This window comes from Pinus tabuliformis, chromosome 2_1, assembly GCF_031772625.1.
Source record: "Pinus tabuliformis cultivar Carrire ecotype Pingquan chromosome 2_1, CPIR1, whole genome shotgun sequence".
Taxonomy (NCBI): Eukaryota; Viridiplantae; Streptophyta; class Pinopsida; order Pinales; family Pinaceae; genus Pinus; species Pinus tabuliformis.
The window spans coordinates 487,638,315-487,662,621 of NC_142299.1; the positions used below are offsets into that span (position 1 = coordinate 487,638,315).

General features: G+C 38.5%; 1 pseudogene; it reads right to left on the bottom strand.

The window, feature by feature from the left end:
- Positions 1-22,284: 22,284 nt before the first annotated feature.
- On the bottom strand, positions 22,285-23,485 carry LOC149201032 (uncharacterized; annotated as a pseudogene).
- Between the last annotated feature and the right edge of the window lie 822 nt (positions 23,486-24,307).

Sequence of the window (24,307 nt, forward strand, 5' to 3'; positions counted from 1 at the left end):
CAACTTTGACCTCCTAGATTCACAGCTTCGAACTTGATGCAACTTTGACCTTGTAGATTCACAACTTTGAACTTGATGCAACTTCACAGCGTCGACCTTGTAGCTTCACAACTTTGACCTAGTAGTAGCATCAAAACTTCAACCTTGCAGCTTCACAACTTTGACCTAGAAGTAGTTTCAGAACTTCGATGCATAATCGATGCAGTTTCACAACTTTGATGCAACTTCACAGAGTTGATGCAACTTCAAAAAAAATTCTTGCGTAGAAACTATTGAAACCCTAACAAAAGAGAGAGAGAGAGAGAGGCCCAAAAGTTCAATCTTGTTATTCTTCTTCTTCTTCGTCTTTTTCCAGCTTCTATCTTAAGGAGATTTAACTTGCTTAAGAGTGTGTCCAAATGAGGTCAAATTCCTTCTTATATATAGGCTTTTCAGGGGTACAAATTTCTCACTTTAGGCCGACATGTCCCGTCATGTAGGTCGAATTGATCTTTGTGCCATGACGAGGTCTTGGAGGGTATTTTGACTTTATTTTGACTAAAATGAATTTTCTTTACAATATGTAACATGCCCAAATGGGTCTTCAATACATGACAATGAATCAATTGACTTTATGACAAACCTAGAAGCACTCAATGGGTGCTTGACCTAAAAATAAATTTCCCTTGATCATGAAACCAATGCCTCAAGAATAACAATAATAAATTTATTTTTCTTTTTTCATTAAATACATAAAATCATGATTACATATGTCATTATGAAGACCATACCTAGTTACATATTTCAACACTCCCTCTTAACTAGGGAGGTATTCATATCCATACATGGTACTTGGACATTCACAATCTAAATAATTCTCATAAGAAGAGTTGGATTGATAACCGATTTGTTCAATGTCAAATCAACCAACATTATCACATAGCAAGGCCTTGACTAACATCTCTATCTCTCCACAAGATCAGAGCACAATGTTGGTGAGATCAATGACTTATAGACACCATCATCATTGTCTCTAAAGGAAAATACCCAACCCGGGTGTTCACAGTGTATGTTATCCCAGGACTATTCTTATATTGGGTTCCCAATCCTCAAATAATATTGGTCCTCCATGACTACTCTTATCTTGGATGCCCTACCACATCCTCAAGGAGTATCAGATGCCAGATGCTTACCCAATCCTCCATTCTTTCTTCCAAAGTGAAGACAAGAATGATGTGTCTATATCTCCCTCTCAACTAGGGAGTATATATTCATTCCTATGAACGAATGTACCCATTCCTATAAAAGGAACATACCCAAGCTCACTCTTATATAGGGAGTTGTCCAAGCTCCCTCTTAACTAGGGACTTGCTTCCAGTAGCTTTCAGCTCTAGGTGGAGATCGTGGGACTATCAAATGCTTGTGGGACTCCTTCTTCCAATGTCATGAAGTTCATTTTGAACATTTTGGATCCTTCATCTTTTGGGATTTCTTTGTAGGGCATCGACCATCCATCACTTTCCTTCACATACCATGTCATTCATGTTATCCTTCCTTTCATCATAAAGTGATATACTATACGATATCTAAATTTTCTTCATACAACTACATCATGTCTCCTTCAGGATCTTCCATCCCACCACATGAGTACAATTTGTAGGTGCCTTCCACAACTCTCTTTCAGTATCCCTATGTTAGCCCATCCATATATTGTTAAAAAATAATAAAAAATGAACATCAAATCAAAATTACCTTTTATGATGGCCCTTCATCATAACATCTGCTTGTCGCAACATCAACATCCTGCATACATATGGACACATCTCCAGGATATTCTGTTGAAAATAGCAACAAGAAATGCTAAACATAGAAATTCTATAAATAGCATTTCAGGTACCAATGTTGGATATAGCAACAAGGAATGATAAAATAGAAATCCTAAAAATAGCATTTCGGGATAAATTCCAATTTTAGTTAGTCCCTTAACTAAAATTGAGAATTAGAATTAGAATTAGAATTAGAATTTGATTTTAGCAGCTGTTTGAAAAATAATTAATTAATTCATCTTGAGTTAATTAGTTGGAGAAAATCAAACATGAAGTCTTTGTGAAGACATGCAACAGTTTCCCCTTTGATTGAGGAAGTTATCCCTTGATTAAGGAGATCAGGATGAGTTGTAATTAGTTAGCTCAGTTAACTGAGTTAAGTCCAGTTAGATTAGTTCCAACAGTTTTTTGAACTGATTGTGAGTTCAGTTAGTTAATGCATGCATGCATGTAACTACTGCACTTCAGATAACTGAATATTATCTCATAAATAACTCATGCATGTCAGTTCAGTCAGAGACCCTGTTGAGATCAGATGATGGGACAATGTACTATCAGTTGGAGGAATTTTCCTATATAGGAAACTCATCCATGCAAAAGGAATTAACTCCTTCAGGATTGCGCAGTTATTTGAGAGGTAAGTGTTGAGTGTGAGGTGAGAATTCACACAGGTGGCAGCCAGAGGACCCAAGAGAAACTGCAAAAGGAAATAGGAGGATTAGAGGACTAAGGGAAGGCATATGTTGTGTCTATTCAGTCTATGAGCAACATTGAAGGATTGTACTGAGAGTTGGATAGCTTGTGAGCCAAAGCTTTGTGTAATCCAGACATATTTCCACTTGTACGATAATACATAGATCGAGGTTTTTAGCTGAGGCATTCCCCAAAGTATTCTTTTGTGTTCATGTGTGATTGATTTCTCATTCACTGTTATATGTGTTCTATTTTATCTTGCTCAAAATTGATTAAGCTTCCGCAAGTTTGTTTGTAGAAGTAGATCAAGTATTTTTCTTTAGTATATTGCATTATTAGGTGATCTAAAGTCAGAATTTCTACATATTCAATGTCAAGGGTATCCTTCCTTTCTAGACCTCATTAGAGTCTTCATACCTTTTCCATGGAGATGTCACAGTCAATACTTCTAGTCATTGGATGTTTATTCCATTTTCTATGTAACCATAGTTGCATCTTTCACGATCTCTTCTTTGTTTCTTCAAATACCTCTCCCCAAGAACTTCCATCCATAGTTCCTTCATCTTTGTAAACCACCTAAAATTCCATATGAGGACATATTATGTTGATTTCATCTTTTCAATAGGTGAATCATGCTTTCGTTCGTCTTTTCAATGAAAGATATACGTCTTTCTTTGACCATGCTCATGAGATAGAGAACTTACCCATGTTATTTGCAATTATATGATGACATGACTTAATTTATCAAACATATGCATACATATCTCTTTTATTCTTTTTTTCATCAAGGTTTCCTTTAGCAGATTCATTTCCTTGATTGAGAGTACTTCATCCATCTTGAAATGATGCATTCTTTTGTCATCATACCTTCATTATTCCAAACGATGAATCCCATTGAAGTGGAATTCTCAGCGAAATGCTAGCTTCCTCCAAGAGAGATGAACCTTATAAAGAAGATTCCAATAGAGGATCTTGATTATCCTCATCCTGTAACTGCTCCTTCAAAATGATGTATGATGAGCTCTACACTAGATGACTTTCTTCTACCCATAAGTATTATTTATGCTTCTAATGAGGTTACCAATAGCTACTTCCTTCATATGATTACTGCTACACCCATGTAGACTTCTACTTTAGCTATTCTTTCAAGATTTTCTAATGATATCATGAGCTCTTACTTCAACGGTATGCTTCTAGTATGATGTTATCTTGTACTAAGATGCATCTCGTCATAATGCTTCTCATCTTAACTACCATGGTGGAGGTTTTTTCACTTCCCACTTCTCCTTGCTATGTATTGGAGAAACCCTAATAGTGAAGATCTATCCCTTTGGATTTCTTCTCATTAGGTTCATCCACTTCTTTAGTGATATGAGCCTCATTTCTTTCTTTCATCTTGTTGTCCTTGAATTTTAGAAAATCTCTCTTGTAATTCCCATATTCTTGACAGCCATAACATTGGATCATTGATATATTCTTCTTCTCTTTTTGAGGACCAATTTTTCCAAACTTTCCTTTTCTTTTAGTCATGGAAACAAATGCTTGAACTTGTTAGCTTGATCCTACATCACTTTTTTCCTTCAACCTAGTTTCTTCAATTTTACATAATGACCAAAGTTCATTGAATGGGGTGGCTTCCTTCTTTCAATAAATGCTTGATATGAAGTTTCCCCATTCATGTGATAATGCATTGAGCACCACAGTGGTAATTTCCTTATGAGACATTATCTCCCCTAACTCTTGTAGTTGGTCTCATATTTCTAACACCCTCATAAAGTATGAGGTTATTCCTTCTTGCTTTGATATCTTCATCTTATAGGGTTCTTGTCTTAATGATATCACTTCTCGATCAATACTTACTAAGAATAATTCTACTAGCTTCTCGTACATTTCTTTTGATGTATCCAACTTTGATACATATGGTATGAGGGAATCTTTGATGGATTCTATAAGAATCCTTTGAGTCCTTACTTCCCCTTTCATGTACTTCGCTAGAGCTTGAGCTTCTTCCTTTGGAGGTTTAGTGATTGATCCTTTAACATGATAAATGACTTTTTTTTCTAAATTTATCCTCTTATTCCATGCAAGAAAGTTTAATGACTCAACCAATTTGTTGCTTTCCTTGCAAAATGAAGTCATTTTAATAGATTTAGATGTGGACATAAAGATACTTACTTTTGAAGATACTTCTTGATGATAATATATTCAACTTGATGCCTTCTTGATTTTGATGATGATGTTGATAGTAGAATATGTCTTCTTGATGAAGATATCTTCCTACAAAAGTGATCCTTCAAAGAGAGGGACAACACCTTGGTTCTTTGATGATGATGAAAATTCCTTCTCCTTGATGAGCTTCCCTTACTCAAAGTCAACTTCAGTTAACTTTTCCTTCTAGTAGTTGCAGCTTCTTATTCGACCCCTGCAATTTGTCTACAATTTTCGATCACTACAGAAACCCTAGTTTTTGCACGTGTGGGAGAAAGACAGATATTTTACGCTTCTCTCTTCTTCACTTGGATAGAGTCTTCTTCTTTTGAAACTTGTCTTGAAATATGGATTTTTTTCCACTTATTTTTTGCCTCCTTAGGTGATAGTGATAATTCAACGTCTGTTACAACAAATTTTCCCTAACTCCTCACACATCTGAACAAGAAGCCCAAAACATATGCAAAATTAATTTGATCCTTTTATCTTCTTCAATGATGATGTGCAAGCTTCCCAAAAATTATTCAAGTGTATAACCCTTCTTTGGATGGGCTAGGTTTTTGAGATCTTTTATCTTTGAGATGTGACAATCCTTGATATGAATGGTCCTTCTTGATGATTGATACTCTATATGATCTTCTAATGTTTCGAAACTCGAGTGTCCTTCTTTAAGATGCCTTTCCATGCCTTGTCACCATAGCTTTGATACCATGTTGAGAAATATAGGGGAAACTAGATAAGGTTATTTATGTTTCTTTAATAACTGTTGTGATATCTTTTTACTTATCTTTATTAGCTTCTTTTTCAACTCGATTATTATTGTGTTCTTATCATCAAACAACTATCAAACAATAAAGAACAATGAGACAAGAGGACAAAATATATAGGCGATCAGTCAGGGTAAAAACCTCTCCACTTGAGAGGAAAACCCACAAGAATGATTCTCTTCTTATAGAATATTCAATTGACGAATTCAAAGATCTATGACCCTTCACCAAGTCCCCTCCAAGACCAAGTCAACCTTACTTTGATTTTCACAACTTACAACAACAAACTTCAACCTTCCTGCCACTTCTTTAGCAACTTCGACCCCCAACAACAATCTCTGCAACTTTGACCTCTTAGATTCACAACTTTGACATTAATGCAGCTTCATAGAGTCGGCCTTGTAGCTTCACATCTTCGACCTAGAAGCAGCTTCACAGCTTCAACCTTGCAGCTTCACAACTTCAACCTAGAAGCAGTTTCACAGCTTCGATGCAACTTCATAACTTCGAGTCACTTTCATAGCTTCGATGCAGATTCACACACTCGATGCAGCTTCATAATTTTCTTTCCCAAAAACTATAGAAACCTTAACAAGAGAGAGAGAGAGAGAGAGAGAGAGAGGCCCAAAACTTCGATCTTGTTCTTCTTCATCTTTTTCCAACTTCTATCATGAGGAGTTTTAACTTTCTTGAGAGTGTGTCCAAATGATATCAAGTTCCTTCTTAGATATAGGCTTTTGATGTTGAGAAACGAAAAAAAGAAATTCTGTAAATTAAATTGGAATTATATTCTCATAGCGACTTAAAATAGTTAAACTAAGTTTATTAAACTTGATTAACTTAGGAAATTCGAGTTGGGAGTCTTTTGGAAGTCATGTATATGTTATCCCTACTTTGTAGGAGTCTAGTGTGAGTTAATTGTGAGTTTTAAAATAGAAGACTCAATTTCATGAGTCAGTTCAGTTAAATTAGTTCTCAAACTGATTGAGAGAACTAATAGTGAGTTAACAGTCAGTGGTGACACTAATGAACTTGTTGATGGTGTTGGAACCACCAACATGTCAAGGGATCTCCCTAGTAAGAATTCCCAATTAGACCTTAGACCATTTGGTTTAGGAGTCCTGGTAGTGGGTCATACGGTATCGACTTGACTGCTGTTGCGCACACAGGCAAGTAATATGTCCCTGTTGGTAGCAAGGGTGTGACATGCAGAGCAAGCCAAGGAAGGTGCATGAATGGTTCTAACACATAAAAATTTAGGTGAGTGTGCCCCTTGCAAACCTATGGAAGCACATGGTTTGGAAGGGAACACGCGAGCGAAGATGCGTCACAAAAAGGAAAGCAAGAAAGCTAACAATCCAAAGTGATGGTTAAACCAACAACACATCTCAATAAGATTCATACATAATTATACAGAAAGAGTCCATACATGCATGCTTAAGAAAACATATACATATATCATTAGAGTAACCAAGATAGCTTAAATACAACAACAACATATGCATGAAACGTGTTGGATCTGTTTTATTAAGAAGTGAAAGTTCCAATCATAAAATACAACCATGACCAACCACTAGTCCCGATAGCGAAACGTTATAGTCACTGTTGCCTGCTCCTCCAAAGCGATGTACTAGCTCTGCACTGTGGAGAAGCCAAGGCTCGTTACAATACTCTCCAAACTTTCTCTAAGATACTCCTATCCGAAGCTTGACTGACCAAAAGCCTCTACAATGAGTTATGAGGTATAATAAATAGCAAAGGATGGGGTGACCCTTGACATTCCTCTTTGTGACCGTTCACCTACCATCATGACTCTTCAACTACTATATGACTGTTACATTCAACTATCAACACTTGGACTTCCACTTTACAATATTTTACATCAAATTTTCACATGTACCCATGTGAGACAAAATGGCTTGAGCAAGCCATGCAATACATCACTAACACTCGGATAGTTGCGGTAAGACCAACTCTTCGACATCCTTGCAATGATCAACGATAGCGAACTGATGCCAAGCTTGGTCATTCATGATGGTTTTCATGCGCTCAAGTGTGACGTCCTGTTGAAAGAGAATTCTTACCTTCGTTGCATTTGGGTACACTAATATGGATCATCTGTCCAACTCGTCTGATAACATGTGCATCATCGTCTTGAGTGTAGTTGGACCAACAACATACTAGTGTATAGTGTCTGTGTTGATCTCTAAGTGTGTGTTGGTGACCATGCGCATCAACTTGTTGAAATACATGTTCAGCTCCAGTCAGACTTTCTTCTTGTCTTTGCCTCGATGAGTGTGCCAAATGGGTGGGATCGCATGCGTGTGCACAATGACATCCATGCTTCTGAAAACCCTTGCATGCAATTGACAACACTGCTTACCCTACCTGCTCCATGCCAGCTGCTGGGCTAGGTCTATAACCTGTATGGGCACAATTTCATCAGTTTGTGCATGTTGTGCCTCTTGCTATACCTGTTCCTACTGCAACTCCATCTCTTGTCTACGCAACTCCCGTTCTTCCTTGAGTTGCTGCTTCAACACCTGCAACCCCTTCTCTGTTTCTCTCTCTACCTTTTCACGATCCTCTTGTCGCGTCGTCACCTCATAGCCTCAATCTCAAAAGTTGCTTTTATCACAAGTGGATCTGCTTGAAATTGCAACTTTTCTCCGCCTCTACGTTGTCAACAACCTTCCCCTTGAATTTGTCGCATGCAGGTGTGCTACCTTCTTCTACTGCTGATGGTGCTACTCGTTGTGATTTCATTACTGTTTCATCTTGATATCCTTGTCCATGAACAATTTGATGTCTTCATAGATAGGCAAGTTCATAAACACTTGATCGACTGCATCCCTAGTTGTGCTCTGAACAGTGTCTTCGACTCTGCTCTCTTGGAAGCCATTGTACCTGTGCTGCTGAGAGGCAGACGAACACTTGTGATACCTGGAGACATAGAAACACTCATGACAAGCAATCTGTCAGTCAAAAACTAAAACAAGCTGAAGGACTGATATGCAACATACCTGTGTTACTGTTTGTGAAGATTGCGCAATTTTCACTGGAGGCTGGGAGGCTGACTGCCAAAACTGCGCAAGGCACATTCTAGGCTATCGAGAGGCTGACTGACTACCGGAACTACACAGTTCACAGTCTGGAATGGCCTGCTAAGGACTGAAACTGCACAATGCGCAATTTTAGTGAGTTGTGACATGCAAACCAGCAAACTGCATTGTGCAGTTTCTAGGGCCAACAAGGCACTACCTATAAGAATTGTGCAATGCAAGCTTGGAGGTTAGTTATGGGCCAAACTTTCACAATTTTTAGAGGGAAGGGAGAGCCTTCACTTTCAGAAATGCACAATGCTAGCAGGGCAAGGCAAGGTCTGGGTTAAGGCAGCCCAGACCCGCCAACAGGCGACTGAAAACATGAGAAGTCTGAATGCATTGTGATACTGAGTGTAAACAAGAGTGAGAGATCATGCGTGCAAAAAACAAGTGCAGGATTAAAAAACGGAAAAGCATGCATGTGTGTGAAGCGAGCTACTGCAACAGCGACCGTCAGTGCAAAAACAGTTTCATGCATGCGACAACAGTGAGATGCGAACAAAAACTGAAACGGTGCTTCTACAAGCTAACATACATAAAAACGACAAAATGTACTCATTGAAATCAAGCAGACAACATTCACACAAAGCGAAACATAAAAAACGACATAAACACAACGCAAGACATGAAAAGCATACTTACCCTGAAATAGCTAAGATGAAAGTGTCGAAGACTCCTGGATGTAATGTGGAATGTCAGAGTTGTAAGATAAATGTGAAGAATGAGCTCTGCAATGTTTGGTTCATAAGTTTTATCTTTCCAAACCAACCAGGTGAATAATATGATCTTAATAGGAACCTTTAATTTCCATATTTTCCAGAACCTACAAGTATTATCTAGAGAGTGTTTTGTGGTCAAAATATATCTGTACTTATCCACCACCTCCACAGATCCTTAATGGAGAACCCCACCCCAAGTGATGAAATTGCCTCCCTCAGAGAGACACAATCCCACTCTTCTAAGTTCCAAGATGTAATTATCCCAAACCTCGACATTGTGTCCAACTAGTAGAATCTCTATAGCCTTCTTCCAAACAATAAACGAACCTTGCCACTGTTGAATGACCTGTGCTAAAATGAAAAATCCTCTAGCATGTAAGCGGTTGATAATCTCCATCAGTATGTCGACAAAATTTTGAACGCCAAGAATGTTATCAAAACCCATAAGAATGGAGTTTCCTTTGCTGAAGGACCATGAAGACATAGGAGGAACCAATATTTAACTTTGTGAAAACTCAACCATATAAGTAAACCCAACTTTTTCCCTATCGAGCCATCTCTAATCCACTCACGAATTAAAGAGTGAGCAGTAAGGTCATCAAGATAAACTTCAACAATGTGTTTGATATCGTGGAATGCATAAGACATGGCCAGCTGGAATGTGGCACCAGCATTTTTGAAACCAGAGGGAAGTTTACGATTTGGTTAATCCAAAAAAACCATCCATAAAGAAAAGATAGCATTACCAACACACGCATCAATAATCTAGTTAATTAAAGGTGTAGGATAATTGTCCTTTGGACAACCCAGGTTCAAGTCATGTAATCAACACCGACTTGAATAGTTCCTTATTTATTATCGACTAGAACAGGATTAGAGACTTATTTCATCAAAGGTACAGGATAGATAAAACCATCATCAATAATTTTTTCTCCAATGTCATTATTACAAAATATGGCTTAATCTGTAGAAATGTGTTTTTTGTGTACAATTTGAAAGATTGTTAGGTTTCATTATTTCCCAAAAGGGGATTCATGTTGATCCATCAAAGGTTGAGGTGATTATCAATTTCCCTCCTCCTCGTACTGTCCTCCAGCTTCAAATACTCCAGGGAAAATCCAATTTTTTATGCCAGTTCATTACCAATTACGCCCACATTACCCAAGGTTTCATGTGCTTGTTGAAGAAAGGAGTACCTTTCAGTTGGGATGAACAAGCTCAACGTTCATTTGAAAATCTTTTGAAAATCTTAAACATGCTTTGTTGTCTGCACCATTACTGAGCCCTCCTAATTTCAACCAAGATTTTCTATTGTATCTCACCACCTCAGAGTCTTCCTTAGGTATGGTTCTCGTCCAAGAAGACAAAATGCACAATGAACATCCTATTTACTATCTTAGCAAAGGCTTGGTCAGTCTTGAGATTTTTTATTCCCATATTGAGAAGTTTTATTTCGTAATTGTTATTGTTGTACAATGATTGAGGCATTATATTCCACTGTGAAAGACTATCGTCATTGCTGACTCCAACCCCATGAAACACATACTTAGCCATCAAATCATAGGGTAAAAATACTCCAAGTGGATTTTTATCCTTTAGGAGTTTGATTTAGAGTTCGTTATTTCTAAATCCAAAAATTCCTTAGCATTCATTGAGCTTCTTGTTGAGTTACCTCAAATTGATGAGGAAACTGTGGCCATGGATAATTTTCCTGACAAATCCTTGTTCCTCGTTAGTACTTCTAACTCTTGGTATGGTGACATCCTTTTATATCTCCAAACACAATGTTTTTTGTCTGGAATATCTCATGATGATCATCGATGCATACGCCATCAATATCGACACAATCTTATTCTCTATGATACCATATACCGTCGTGGTGTTAATACTGTCCTACATCAATGCCTTACTCACGAAGAAGTTGAACACGTCCTTAATGATTACCATGCAAGGGTGTGTGGTGGTCATTTATCTAGGCTTTCCACCGCTCAGAAAATCTTGCGTGGAGGGTACTTTTGGCCTTCAATTTTTAAAGAATGTATCTCAGCAGTCCAAAAGTGCCATCCTTATTAGATCTTTTCTCGTAAAATGTGCGCTCCTCCTACCCCATTACACCCAGCCATTGCCATCGTACCCTTTTCCCAGTGGGGAATTGACTTTATGCAATGTAACCCACCCTCTGCCCAAGGTCATCACTATATCATCATAGTCATCGACTATTTTACCAAATGGGTCGAGGTTATGCCTACACGTCTAAATGATGGTAACATTGTTTCCTTATTCCTTTTTAAACATGTCATTTCTAGGTTTGGTGTGCCTAAATGCATCGTGACTGATCATGGTTCACATTTTCAAAATCACATGATGCAGGAACTAGCTTTCAAGTTGGGTTTCCACCATGAACATTCGACGCCCTATTATCCTCAAGCCAATGGCCAAGTAGAAGTTGTTAATCAAACTTTGAAAACCATGTTGCAATGGATGGTTGGGAAACATAAATATAATTGTAATCTTATGTTATTTTCCACCTTATGGGCATACCGAACATCGGTCAAATCTGCCACTAACGTTATTCCGATCCAAATGGTGTATGGGGTAGAGTCAATTCTCCCTATCTAGTGTGAAATCTCTTCTCTTGAACTAACTACCGAGTTACCCTGACACTTCGGTCGAGGAAGGAAATCTCCTACAACTTAACCATCTTGATGAACATCACCTTCTCGCTTTAGTCAATAATTAAACTCATAAAAAACACCTCAAGGCCCAATATAATAAATTTGTTCGACCTCGTGTCTTCTTTGAAGGTGATATTGTTTTGGTTTATGACCAAGACCATGATAAGTTAAGGGAAGGTAAACTTGAACCTATGTGGCATGGTCACTACATTGTTAAATGCGTTCTCAAGAAAGGGGCCTATGAGTTAGTTGATTATGAAGGGAACCCTTTGTTCGAGCCATGAAATTGGCTCTATATGAAATGCTACTATGCTTAGTTTCTTTGCATGGTCACTTGTATATACTGTATATAAGTGTGTGTGTGTGTGTTATAAGTTTATTTTTGCTTGTCTTTAGCATTTTTCCCAGTTTTTGTGTGTGATTTGTGTGTCTGGTATTTGAATCACAGATTTCTACACCTTCACTTCCTTATAGAGGCTTTGCAGATGATGCAAGTCGTTACACTTAGAATGTTGCTTTTGTCGCTTAAGTTTTCTTTTCACCCACTGATGAGCTTGTGAGTTCTCGGGTTATTTTTCTCTGCCCTGTCACACACAATGTGGTTGAATATAGTGGTGTTATTGAGCTCTTGACCAAGGCCAGTCGTATTGGCATATGCCACCTAGTTGTTCATCTTGACTCTCAGCTCGTAGTGTCTCAACTCAATTGTATCTACTCTGTATGTAACTCAACTCTCCTACACTATTTGATTACATCAATTATGTTCATATTCCACAAGACCAAAACCGATTGGATGATTTGTTATCTAATTTGTCTTAGATTAGCATTTGTCCCAACAATAGTTTTAACTATGCACATGATACATTAAACAAAACAAATAGCAGTCGTCATTTTAGTATATATCATAAATTTTTGGTACATAGTTCAAAAATTGGGCAACCGAAGCCCTGATTGATATGCCATACATATGTAGATCCATCAAAACCACACACCCCTATACTACTACCTCCACCTAGTGGTACTCATGATAGCATAAGACCGCATTTAAAATGTGGCGGAGAAGGGTCCAATGACGAGCTCACTCGACACAAAAAATATGACTCTGATAGTTTCGAGGGGTATTCACCATACTCCTTAGAGGAACACCTAAAGTAAGCCCCTCGACATTGCAAGTGAACACCCACAACTCCTCGTCTTTGTGCTCTATCTCTATTGCATGCGTTGCTGGGACCTAAGAAGGTGGTCCATGTCTCCTTAAGGGAGAATACACTATAGGGTGTGTAGGAGCCAAATCTGCATATCACAAAGATCATGACTTAGTAAATGTGTATCCAAACTAGGAAACAAAAAAATTACATATTCGGAGGAAAAAAAAAACGCACACACACAAACACACACACACACACACACACACACACACACATATATATATATATATAAATCAAAAAAAATTTACCCCTCTCATCAAAATCCTTGCCAGGGGGAAAGACCATGTTTGCATCTCCCTGGAATTATACTCCATCACAAGGGTAGTCATCCACTGGCAACGAAGTTGCTCCCAGCCATTTCCAATATGTATCTGGGAACCAACCACTAGTGTGTACTCCATCCTCCCTAGGCATAATGGAGCACCACAACACAATCCACGGCTATGTTGGCAGTGGATATACCACATATTCCAGTATCATTGGCCTCATCACAACGATCTTCTCAAATAAGAAACTCATAAGTAAACTTTCGTAGCCACATGCTTGGTTCTTCCCCCTCTTGATATTTGTTAGTTGAGCCTTGACATTCGCCACCATTCCTTCATGTCGATTGAAAAGTGTGGGTTCTAAATATCTGATGCATAGCTCTAGATGTGATATCATCATGATATGGAGTGCTTGGGTCCCACCTAGGCGTGTTATAGTATATGCTAGCGTACACAGAGTCAGGTCCAATGTCTCCTCTATATGGATTTTGTCCCTTTCTATTCCTCTACCTGCCTTGCAATGGGCAACCCTCATACTTCATATTTTTGCCCCTCTAGTGTTGTGTACCCCTGATAGTACCACTAGATCTCCCCGCCTTGACAACTCGATAAGGAAATATATATCTGCCACCTATATAGTGAATGACTCTAGACCGACTATGAACTATTGAGTGTCTACATCCCACCACTGTACAATCTTAGCTAGCAGAAAAGTATGGTTGGTCATACTTGGGATTTGGAAAAACTTCCATAATCCACAATCCCTCAAGGCATTTATTGTTGGTGCATGTCCCATAGCTTGGATTTCATTCTCATTGTGGTGTCTCTCTCTCCACTCTGTCATGATTTTTCCTACACAAAAATGCTACTTATCATTCACGGCCACAGTGTAAAAAACACACTTAAAATAAAAAAAATGCATTTGGGGGAACCACCATTAAAAAATTTGCATTTAAACCCTAGTCAATCCCTTGCAAGAGGGAGAAATTGACCCTAGTCAAGCACAACCTTTGGCATGCATGCAACTAGGCTTGTCTAGTCAACTTTTCTCCTTTTGAAAGCATGCGACTGGGAGAATTTCTCCATAAAAAATAATAAAAAAATTCCTACGATTTAACCATGGCCAGAGAAACTTGTGTGTACTTGATGAACAGAGGGACGAAGTTCGACTTACTTGGATGAAGATGCCTCCTCTTTGGCTCCTCTTGCTCCTCCTTTCCCTAGCTCACAAACACTTGGAATGTCTCTCCTTATTTTCTCTCAAACTCACAATGACCAAATGAGGAGGTACGAGTTTCTTTTACAAGTGATTTTGTCATATTCCCAAAATATTCCTTTTTTAATTTTTGGGGTTTGGAGGGTTCTTTGCTTTATAATTCCTTTTTCTAGTTTATTTTTTGTAGGAGGTTTGGTGAGTGAACTTTTTGAGGGTCCCATTTACAACAATGGGCTTGAGGTATGTTCCCTTTATTGGCATAGGGGTAGGTCACTTTCACTCTCGCTATTTAATTTTGATCATCAATGTCATTTTAATGCCTTAGGTCCAACCTCGTCGAGCTATGACTTTAGCCACTCTCCTTTATGCATGTCATCGCTTGGTGATAGATATTACCTTCTCATGGATACCTTAGTTAGCACCTCTTTCTCATCTTGGTGTTCGTGCAGTTGATTTTATTCCTCTTTTTGAAATCCGTCCTTTTGACCCACCATGACCTAGAATATGATCCTCATGTCCTCTTCTTAGTCATATTTCTGGCTATACCCCAAGAGGCTTCCACCACTTTATCCCTTGTGATTTCCACTTTTTATCAACCTAATTTTGAAGTTTGTCCTTGTTTTATATATTCCATCGTTATCATCTTCTTGGCCTATCACTCGCTTTCACTTGGTTTTTTTACCATTTATTAGGGAAGTTGCTACGATGAGTGATCCTATTTGCCAACCTCTTGTCCTCTTTAGGTCATGAGCAATTCCATCATTACTGGAACTAGTTGTTATCCTTCATACCACTCGTTCCTCTAGGAGGAGTTTCCTTTAAGCTCTTTTCAGGCTCCTTAATTTAGAAAATATTGTCGAGTGAACTTGTCTCCTTCACTCTCATAAAAGTACTTGAAGGGTTGTCTACCCAGTATAAGGTTAACCCTTTTCTATACTGGGATAGACTGATTACGAAAAAGGAATACCCTATTCTACTGTGGCTAGGAAGTTCTCTCTTGTATACTTTTATCTCTTTTTCGATCTTGGGGGACAACCTTACGAAAAAAGAAATTATAAAAAGAGAAGGGAGGGAACATTTCAAATAGCAACATCCTTTGTGTCACCCTTGAACATATCACTTGTCTACTTCATTATCTCACAACTAGGTTTTATCTTGCCTAGGAGTCGTACCATACATATGAGTCTATCTACTCCTCTGACTAGTTACTCTTCTAGTCATATGGAACATGCCTCGATGCCTCCTGCGTCATTGCATGATATCACATGGTGCTCATTAGTCATGCTACCAAGTCACTTTTGTGTCATGCCGCTATGTGTTCAAGGGAAGTCTCAGCTTGTGTCGGTCATCTGCAGTAGCATGTTGACCTTTTTGAATCGGTCATCCTTATGTAGTTGTACTTCATTGCTTCATGACTTCATCCATCCATTATATCATCCTGGTTTGTTCCATGTCGATTGATGGGGGATACATCAAGGCCCTCCTTCGACAGATCTTCTCCTGTCGACTTCGGCTCATTATCTAGGAGCTTGATCTAGGAACCAATAGTACCTCAGATATTGCAGACCTTCATGGCAGGCTTCCTCGTGATCGACAGTGGGTTTACATCATTAGCTCTTGATTGGTCGAGTTCACTAGTGTTCGACATCAGCTCATCTATTCACGCTTAGTGGATTGCACTAGGTACCTAGGGGTTCATTTTCCTCATTGATGGTATCCCTCATGTCTATTACTAGTGTACCTCATTGGCCAGTAATCAGATGGTTTCTACCATGCTTTCAGAGTCTTCTGATCCACATTCTTGGCTTTGTCTCCTCACACTTTTTTTGACCTGTGAGATTTATCATATGTATTTCAGCCATCAATTTTTCTTTTGACCTCATACATTAGATGGCTTCTGTTATCAAACTATTTTACCCCCTAGGGTTAGTTTTCATTAGTCCTCATGGTTGTTTGACTTTTTCTAGGCTTTATGTTATGAAACCAGCTCACAAAAAGATAGAAAAGATAGATCAACGCCTTAGAATTTAGCCTCTTCGAGGGGGCAACCTCCTTTACATTACACAAATAAATGATTCTTTGATGATTCAAATGACAAAACCTCCTTTCTATATATAGGAGTCTAAGGAGTCATAATATAACCCAGTCGCCCTAACAATAATAATATAAAGGCACAAAAATAACAATAGAGGGATTCTATAACAATATGGGGACAATAAGGGCATAACAATATCAATAAAAGATATAACTACAATAGTAATGGGGTAATCACTAGTATTATAGGGACCTAACATGCCCCTCTCCTTCAAAAAAGTGTTGTCCTCAACACTTGAGTAGTTCTCGATGCCTCTGTATAAAATTATCATCCTCCCATGTGGAATCTTCAGTGGATAAGTTCTTCCACTTGATGAGATACTTCGAAATTGATCGATTTCATAGCTGTCGAGTTCTTGTTTCTGTGACTGCTTCCGGTTCCAATATAATTTTTCCTTCCTCATCAAGTTCTGGCAATATTGTTTGAACTGGGAGCTTGTCGCTTATAACCTTGTTTAAACATGAAACATGGAAAACTGGGTGCACTTGAGAAGCTGCAGGAATCTCCAATTTGTATGCCATAGTACCAATCTTTTGCAACACCTTGTACGGACCATAATACTTTGGTGATAATTTATTATCCTTCTTAGCTTGCTTGAGGGACATTTTTTTATATGGTTGTAGCTGTAGGAATACCCAATCACCTACATCAAAACTTCTTTCACTGTGATGTTGATCTTCCTGTTGTTTCATTCTATTATGCGCCACCACGAGGTTATCCTTTAAGAGTTGGAGGACTTCTTGTTGATGCTCGATGTGATGTTCCACTGCTTGAACCTTAGAATTTTCTCTTAAATATGATGTGATGGATGGTGGCTGATATCCATAAAGTACCATAAATGGGGTCATTTTTGTTGCTGTATGGAAGGAAGTGTTATACCACATTTAGCTAGAGGCAGCCATTTGGCCCATTGTGTCTATTTATCAGATACAAAGCAACGAAGATATCCTTCCAAACATTTGTTTACTATCTCAGTTTGCCCATCAGATTGAGGATGATAAGATGAGCTATGAGCTAACTGAGTACCGAGACAAGAAAATAATTCTGTCCAAAAATTTCCAGTGAAAATGGGATCTCTGTCACTTACAATAATCTTTGGGTTTCCATGTAGCTTTTGAATTGTTTCCATAAATGTTGTAGAAACTATATTGGCTTTAAATGGATGTGATAATGCACAAAAGTGTGCATACTTGGTAAGTCTGTCAACTACCACCATGATGACACTATTTCCCTCAGACTTGGGTAAACCTGTGATAAAATCCATTGAAACCTCCTCCCGACATTGGCTTGGAATGGATAAAGGTTGTAATAGACCCGAGGTCTTAATTGCTTCAACTTTATTTTGTTGGCAAACCAAACATTCTGCCATGAACTTTTGAATATCCGAATTAAGGCCATCCCAAAACAATTCCTTCTTAACCCTGTGGTAAGTTTTTAAAAATCCTGAGTGCCCTCCTAAGGGAGAAGTGTGCAATTCCATAAGAATATTTTGTTTGAGTTGGGAATTCTTATAGAGGTATCTTTGTACCATAACGAACCATTTTGCCAGCTAAATGTATCAGATGTAGTGGAATCTTGTTGTAACTTTTGAATAAGTGCCCACACTTCTTCATCATTCTTCCATTCCTCCCTTGCTTCGTTTATCCAATCTGGTTGGATAATAGAAATGGTGCCCAACAATGCTTCCACATCCTCATCCTTTCTTGAGAGTGCATCTGCCACCACATTTTGCTTCCCTTTTTTGTAGATGATTTCAAAGTCATAACCCAACATCTTTGTGACCCACTTTTGTTGCTCTTAAGAGGATAATCTTTGTTCTAAAAAGTATTTAAGGCTATCATGATCCATTTTTACTTTGAAATGTCTTCCCATTAGGTAGGGTCGCCATTTCTTAAGTGCATGTAGTATTTCCAACATTTCCTTCTCATAAATAGCTTTGTGTAAAAACTTTCCCTTGATTGGACGACTTTCAAAAGTAATGGGTCTTTCATCTTGCATTAAAACAACACCAATTCCATTTCCTGAAGCATCACATTCCACAATAAAGGTTTTTGTGAAGTCCAGTGTAGCTAAAACTGGTGCTTGGCACATTGCCTCTTTAAGATGTTCAAAGGCCTTTGTTGCTTCTAGAGTCCATGAAAATGCATCTTTCTTCAATAATGTTGTTAGAGGTGCTGCAATTCTCCCATAATTCTTAAAAAACTTGCGATAATACCCTGTCAACCCGAGAAATCCTCGCAGATGCTTTATGGATGTGGGGATTTTCCATTCCTTAATGGCTTTAATTTTGCTAGGGCCTACCTTAACTCCTTCATGAGATACAATATAATCCAGATATTCCACCTCTTGTACTCCAAAGAAACATTTGGATCTTTTTGAATATAATTGTTTCTCCTCCAATAGTTATAGCACCCTTTCAACATGTTCAACATGATCCTTCCAATACTTGTTGTAGATAAGTATATCATCAAAAAATACTAACACAAATTTTCTAAGGAAGGGTTTGAAAATGTAATTCATCAAACCTTGAAATGTAGAAGGTGCATTGGTAAGGCCAAAAGGCATGACCAAAAATTCATAATGACCCTCATGAGTTCTAAATGCTATTTTCGGAATGTCTTCATTCTTCATTCTGGTTTTATGATATCCTGAATGAAGATCCAACTTGGTGAAGTAAATTGATCCATGCAATTCATCCAGTAATTCATCAATGACAAGAATGGGAGACTTATATTTAATAGTGAGCTTGTTGAGCTCCCTATAATCCGGACACATGCGCCATGATCCATCCTTCTTGTGCACCAATACTACTGGAGTAGAGAAAGAACTTTGACTAGGTTGAATTATACCAGCCTCTAGCATTTCTGCAACCATATGTTCAATTTCACTCTTTTGGGCGTAGGGATATCTGTACGGCCTGATGTTTGGAGGAACACTTCCTGGAATCAGATGAATAGCATGATCATGATCAAGAATAGGTGGGAGACCTTTGGGAGTCTCAAATACCTTGGAATGATTGTCCAAGACTTTTTAGAGATCTGGAGAAATAATGATTTCGATGTGGAAACATCTAGCGAACATATTTCTGCAATTACACCTCTTTGTTCCCTTTTTAGAAGCTTTGTCATACCGTTAGAGTTGATTATATTTCCCGATTTCCCTGCAATACCCCTTAATTCAACTTCCTTTCCTTCCGCAGAAAATTTCATGAAAAGTTCTTGAAAATTAAAAGCTATTGTACCAAGGATTGTAGCCATTGGACTCCTAGTACAACATCAGTGTTATCACAAAATCAGGTACTGAAGGCTGCCAATCAGCAAGACTCTGTGTAACTGTTTCAAACCAAGCTTTTAACTAAGGCTTAGCCTCCTTAGTCTGAGAGGGCTCTCTCATAGGTTATTGATATTGAACAAGATGGCTAACTCTTACAAGACACATGAAAAATGTACTGGCTGGACAGAATTGCTTCCCATTGGGCTTATGGAGTCACTAATATCTCAGTAAACAATAACACTATCCTTTCATAGAAATCGGGGCACTTTACATCTAATGTTCAAACATAACTTACATGAAACACAGTTTGCCTAGGCATACAGGAAGTCAGAGCATGATTCATGAGTTCTGAGTGATTATGCATTAACCAAACTGTAAAAGAACATTAAAGAGAATAAACCATCATACATTTGAACAATAAGATCTATTGTGAATCCTGAGAAGAAACAACAGTCATTTGCATTACTGAAATCTGCTATACATAAACCAAAACAGTCTTCTCCAAAAACATCCAACCCCCATTACATCAAAGTTTTATCTATATATAGAGATACACCCTTAACTAACTTGAGCTTCCTCCTCCAGCATGAGGGGAGCTCGATGACTGCTACTAATTACCCCTATCTACCATTTAACTAACTTCATTAAATGCATTAAGTGCTGAGCTGTAATTACAAAGAGTCCTAACTAAACTAAAACTCTGATTTTATTCTCCTCGTAGCATGATTCTTTCTTGATCCTTGACACCTAGCTTTCTCTTCGTTCAGCTGAGATGGCATGAGATGGCATGAGATGGGCAATTAATGTCCCATGCTGGCTTTGAATACCGAAGGCTTTGATCTGTTCTGTATTGGCTGAAAATATCCCTAAATTTTCGGTTCTGGTCCCCCATCACCGAGTATGCAGCAGTGGATACTTTAAGTCCTTAATAACCCAAGAAAATAGGGCAACACCATGCTCCTGATATGCTGGACACCCCTTTCCATGTACCTGTGTGATGACACAAAAACCTTTTTAATGCTGATAGGAAAGTCTTCAAAATTTGGTTCACTGATCATTAATTATGCAGCTTCAGCAGTTTCGTAGCGCGCTACGAAACTGCTGAGTTGTTCCCGAAAATCACAGTTTCCTGTATTAAACTCTGACTGTCTTGAGCTTTATTTTCTCAATGGCCACTCATTTTCTCTTGGATGAAGCATTCGGTTAAGATATAATTCCTCCAGGGACCCTGCTCTTTATGCATAAAACCTGAAAAAGGACATCATGTCTCGTGTTATCATATAGCAATGTCTCCATTAGAATATGTCTCAGTTGTACTGAATGTTGATCCATTTTATACATAACACCTGTGCGCATAAGTTCAAAAATCCAGTTTTCAATCTAATCATGGACATGCCCATTACGGCATTGACAGGGAGTGTTTTGCAGTTGTACTGTCATAATGGAGAACAGAACAAACCCAGAAGTCAAAAGCTGCAATGTGAGCACACATCTGAAGCTTTAACAGCTATTCCTTTGGTGATGCACATGTTCCACACGCAGAATGAAACACAATCCCCAACTGCAGCTCGCCCTATCACATGGACCTTCAGCACTAAAACTTCAACATAAAACATGACAATTGAAGGCATGAATAACCCACAGCAAATATAACGGAAGCGCCCCTTTGATGTTATCTGCCATAGCTCGTATCTCAGCTTGTATTTCTAATTCCCGTGATTAACAAGAACATATTGTATTATATATATAATCAAAGCCATAACTAACTGTGTTCTTTAGATCTTCAATTTTCATTATCCCAAGCACCTCCTTAATAAGTCAAGCATAAACTGCGGGTATCCAGGAATTAGTCCTCGGCCTTCATTCAATAAGATATATCTGTTGAGAGCTGGATCCGTCGATATCACCGTCGGGCATCCTCAATTTAAAATGCCACATGTTGCTCAATTTAAAGTGCCGCGTGTTTATTACTCTGTTCTGATGCGTGACACCAATCAGCTAAACAATCTAAGTTTCAAACATAGGTCATATACAAATAAAGTAAGACCCTGCAAATGATCACATTATCTGGATTCTGACGATGATAAGGATAAAAGAAGATTTATTTCCATGAGCTATGATTCTCATTCAAGCGCCCTTACGACACACAGTTAGCAAACTCATGCCTGTTGTAACTTGTGTGTCTCAGCTCATTCAGATATACAATTTCAACCAGAAACCGGTAGATCATCAACACTCGGTTGGAATTACCGTGCCTATGCATCGCCATTTCTAGCTTCAGCTGGTGAACTGGGAACAAATGGAACAAAACCTTGGCCCCCAATCTTCATATTTATTTGACCAGTCAATCCATGCTAGAAAAGACGATACAGCAGACCAGTTGATCATGTTCACGAAAATATTGAAATAATAAATGTCAACAGAACCCCTTTGTTCAGCCATTCTCAACGATCTACCAGGACAGATTCACTCCAAGCGAGCATCATATCTCGTGTAGCAACTGGGAGTCTTTGAACAAGATCTATAGCCAAGGAAGGAATATCAAATTTCCCTTCAACTAATCTGTAAATATCCATAAGCTCCTGAATGTGCAATTTAGAATCTTCAGTCAAAGCCAAAAGAACTTTACGCCGAATACTAGCATCTACTATTACCACTCGAGCACCATCCTTAAGTGTGTCTGTCAGATCTAATTTTCTTTCAACTCGCCGATTTTCTGTATCTTGTCTGCTTGCTTCTTACAGTGCTGGATTCCGACTCATAATAGCTACCTGTTCCTTAGCCAATATAATGAGCTTTTCTAAGCGTTTCCATTGAAATACTCCGTCTTTAAAAAAACACCTGAATGAGGCGCTCTCGTAATGCTGGATCTGGGTCTGTTAGGAGAAGTTTCGCCACATATGAGTAAGCTACCTCAAGAAACTTGAAGTCTGGTTGAAGAGTGAAACAAATTCCTTCTTGAGTCAATAATAATCGAATAACAAGAGAAAACCTTTCAGGAATACGGATTGGATACTGGTATACAAGTTTGTTAAATTTCTCAGTGCTTTCCTCAAGTGGCATTCTCCAAAACTTTTCTCCTGCAATTTCTGCAGCTTTGGATATTTCTTCTGCCATTTCATCATTGGGAGTGTACATTCCAGCAATTTCATTTCCAAGAGCAATTATGCAGGCTCCAGTGAGAGTTACAAGATCGACCACCTTATGAACGCCTTGTTTACATGCATAAACCAAAACATCTGACAATATCAACCTGCCTTCAGCATCCGTGTTATTTACCTCAACTGTCTTTCCGTTTGAAGCTGTAACTATGTCACCAGGCCGCATATCAGTGCCACTAATCATGTTTTCATATGCAGCAACAATGAAATGGACCTCCACCTCGGGAGGCTTAATTTGACTAATAGCCTTTGCTGCACCAAGAACTGCTGCAGAACCTCACATGTCAGACTTCATGAGTTCAATAAGACATCCTGGTCCTGTCTTGATATTGTAACCTCCACTATCAAATGTCAATCCTTTTCCAACTATGGCAAGTTTAGTGCTTCCTTCAGTAGTGAACCGAGCACTCTCGTTCCTTCATTGAATAACAGCTACCATGGGACAAACAACAAGGGTGCCTTTAACCTGAGGTAGTACCTTGCAATCACTAAAACTGTCACCTTGTCAACAACAACTGCAACATGTGTCAGTACCACAACACCTAATCGATCTAAACACACAGCAGATTCTGATAAGTATAACAGCTGGGTGAAAATGGCTATGGATTCGAAAAAATTCCCAATTTCGTAGTGCAAGCGCTACGAAATCACCTAAAAGATGTTGCGCTGCGAAACTGATAAAGGGATCTATGCGCTGCGGAAACACTTTGTCCTCAAGCTAGTCTAAGCAACTTTGGCATCAGAATTTTCAGTGATAAAAATCAGCACCTCCCATTGGAATGGAAAGCATTGGGCTAGTCAATAAATGTTCTCCCATGGATAGCTTGATATTATGGCACTTTCCAGAGAAATTTATTGTTCCTCCATTTGCAACCATCACTTGACACTCTGGTGTTGGATATAGGAAGCAATTCAATTATTTTGCTACCTTACAATGAATAAAATTGTGGGTACTTCCTTAATCAATCAACACTATTACCTTTTTCTTCTTGATTTGTCCTTCTATCTTGATGGTTTGAGGAGTGGTAATTCCCGCCAATGCATTACAAGATATGGCCGGATTCATTTCTTCTTTATCAAGGCTTTGTTCCTGGAGTATATCCTCTTCTTTTAACCT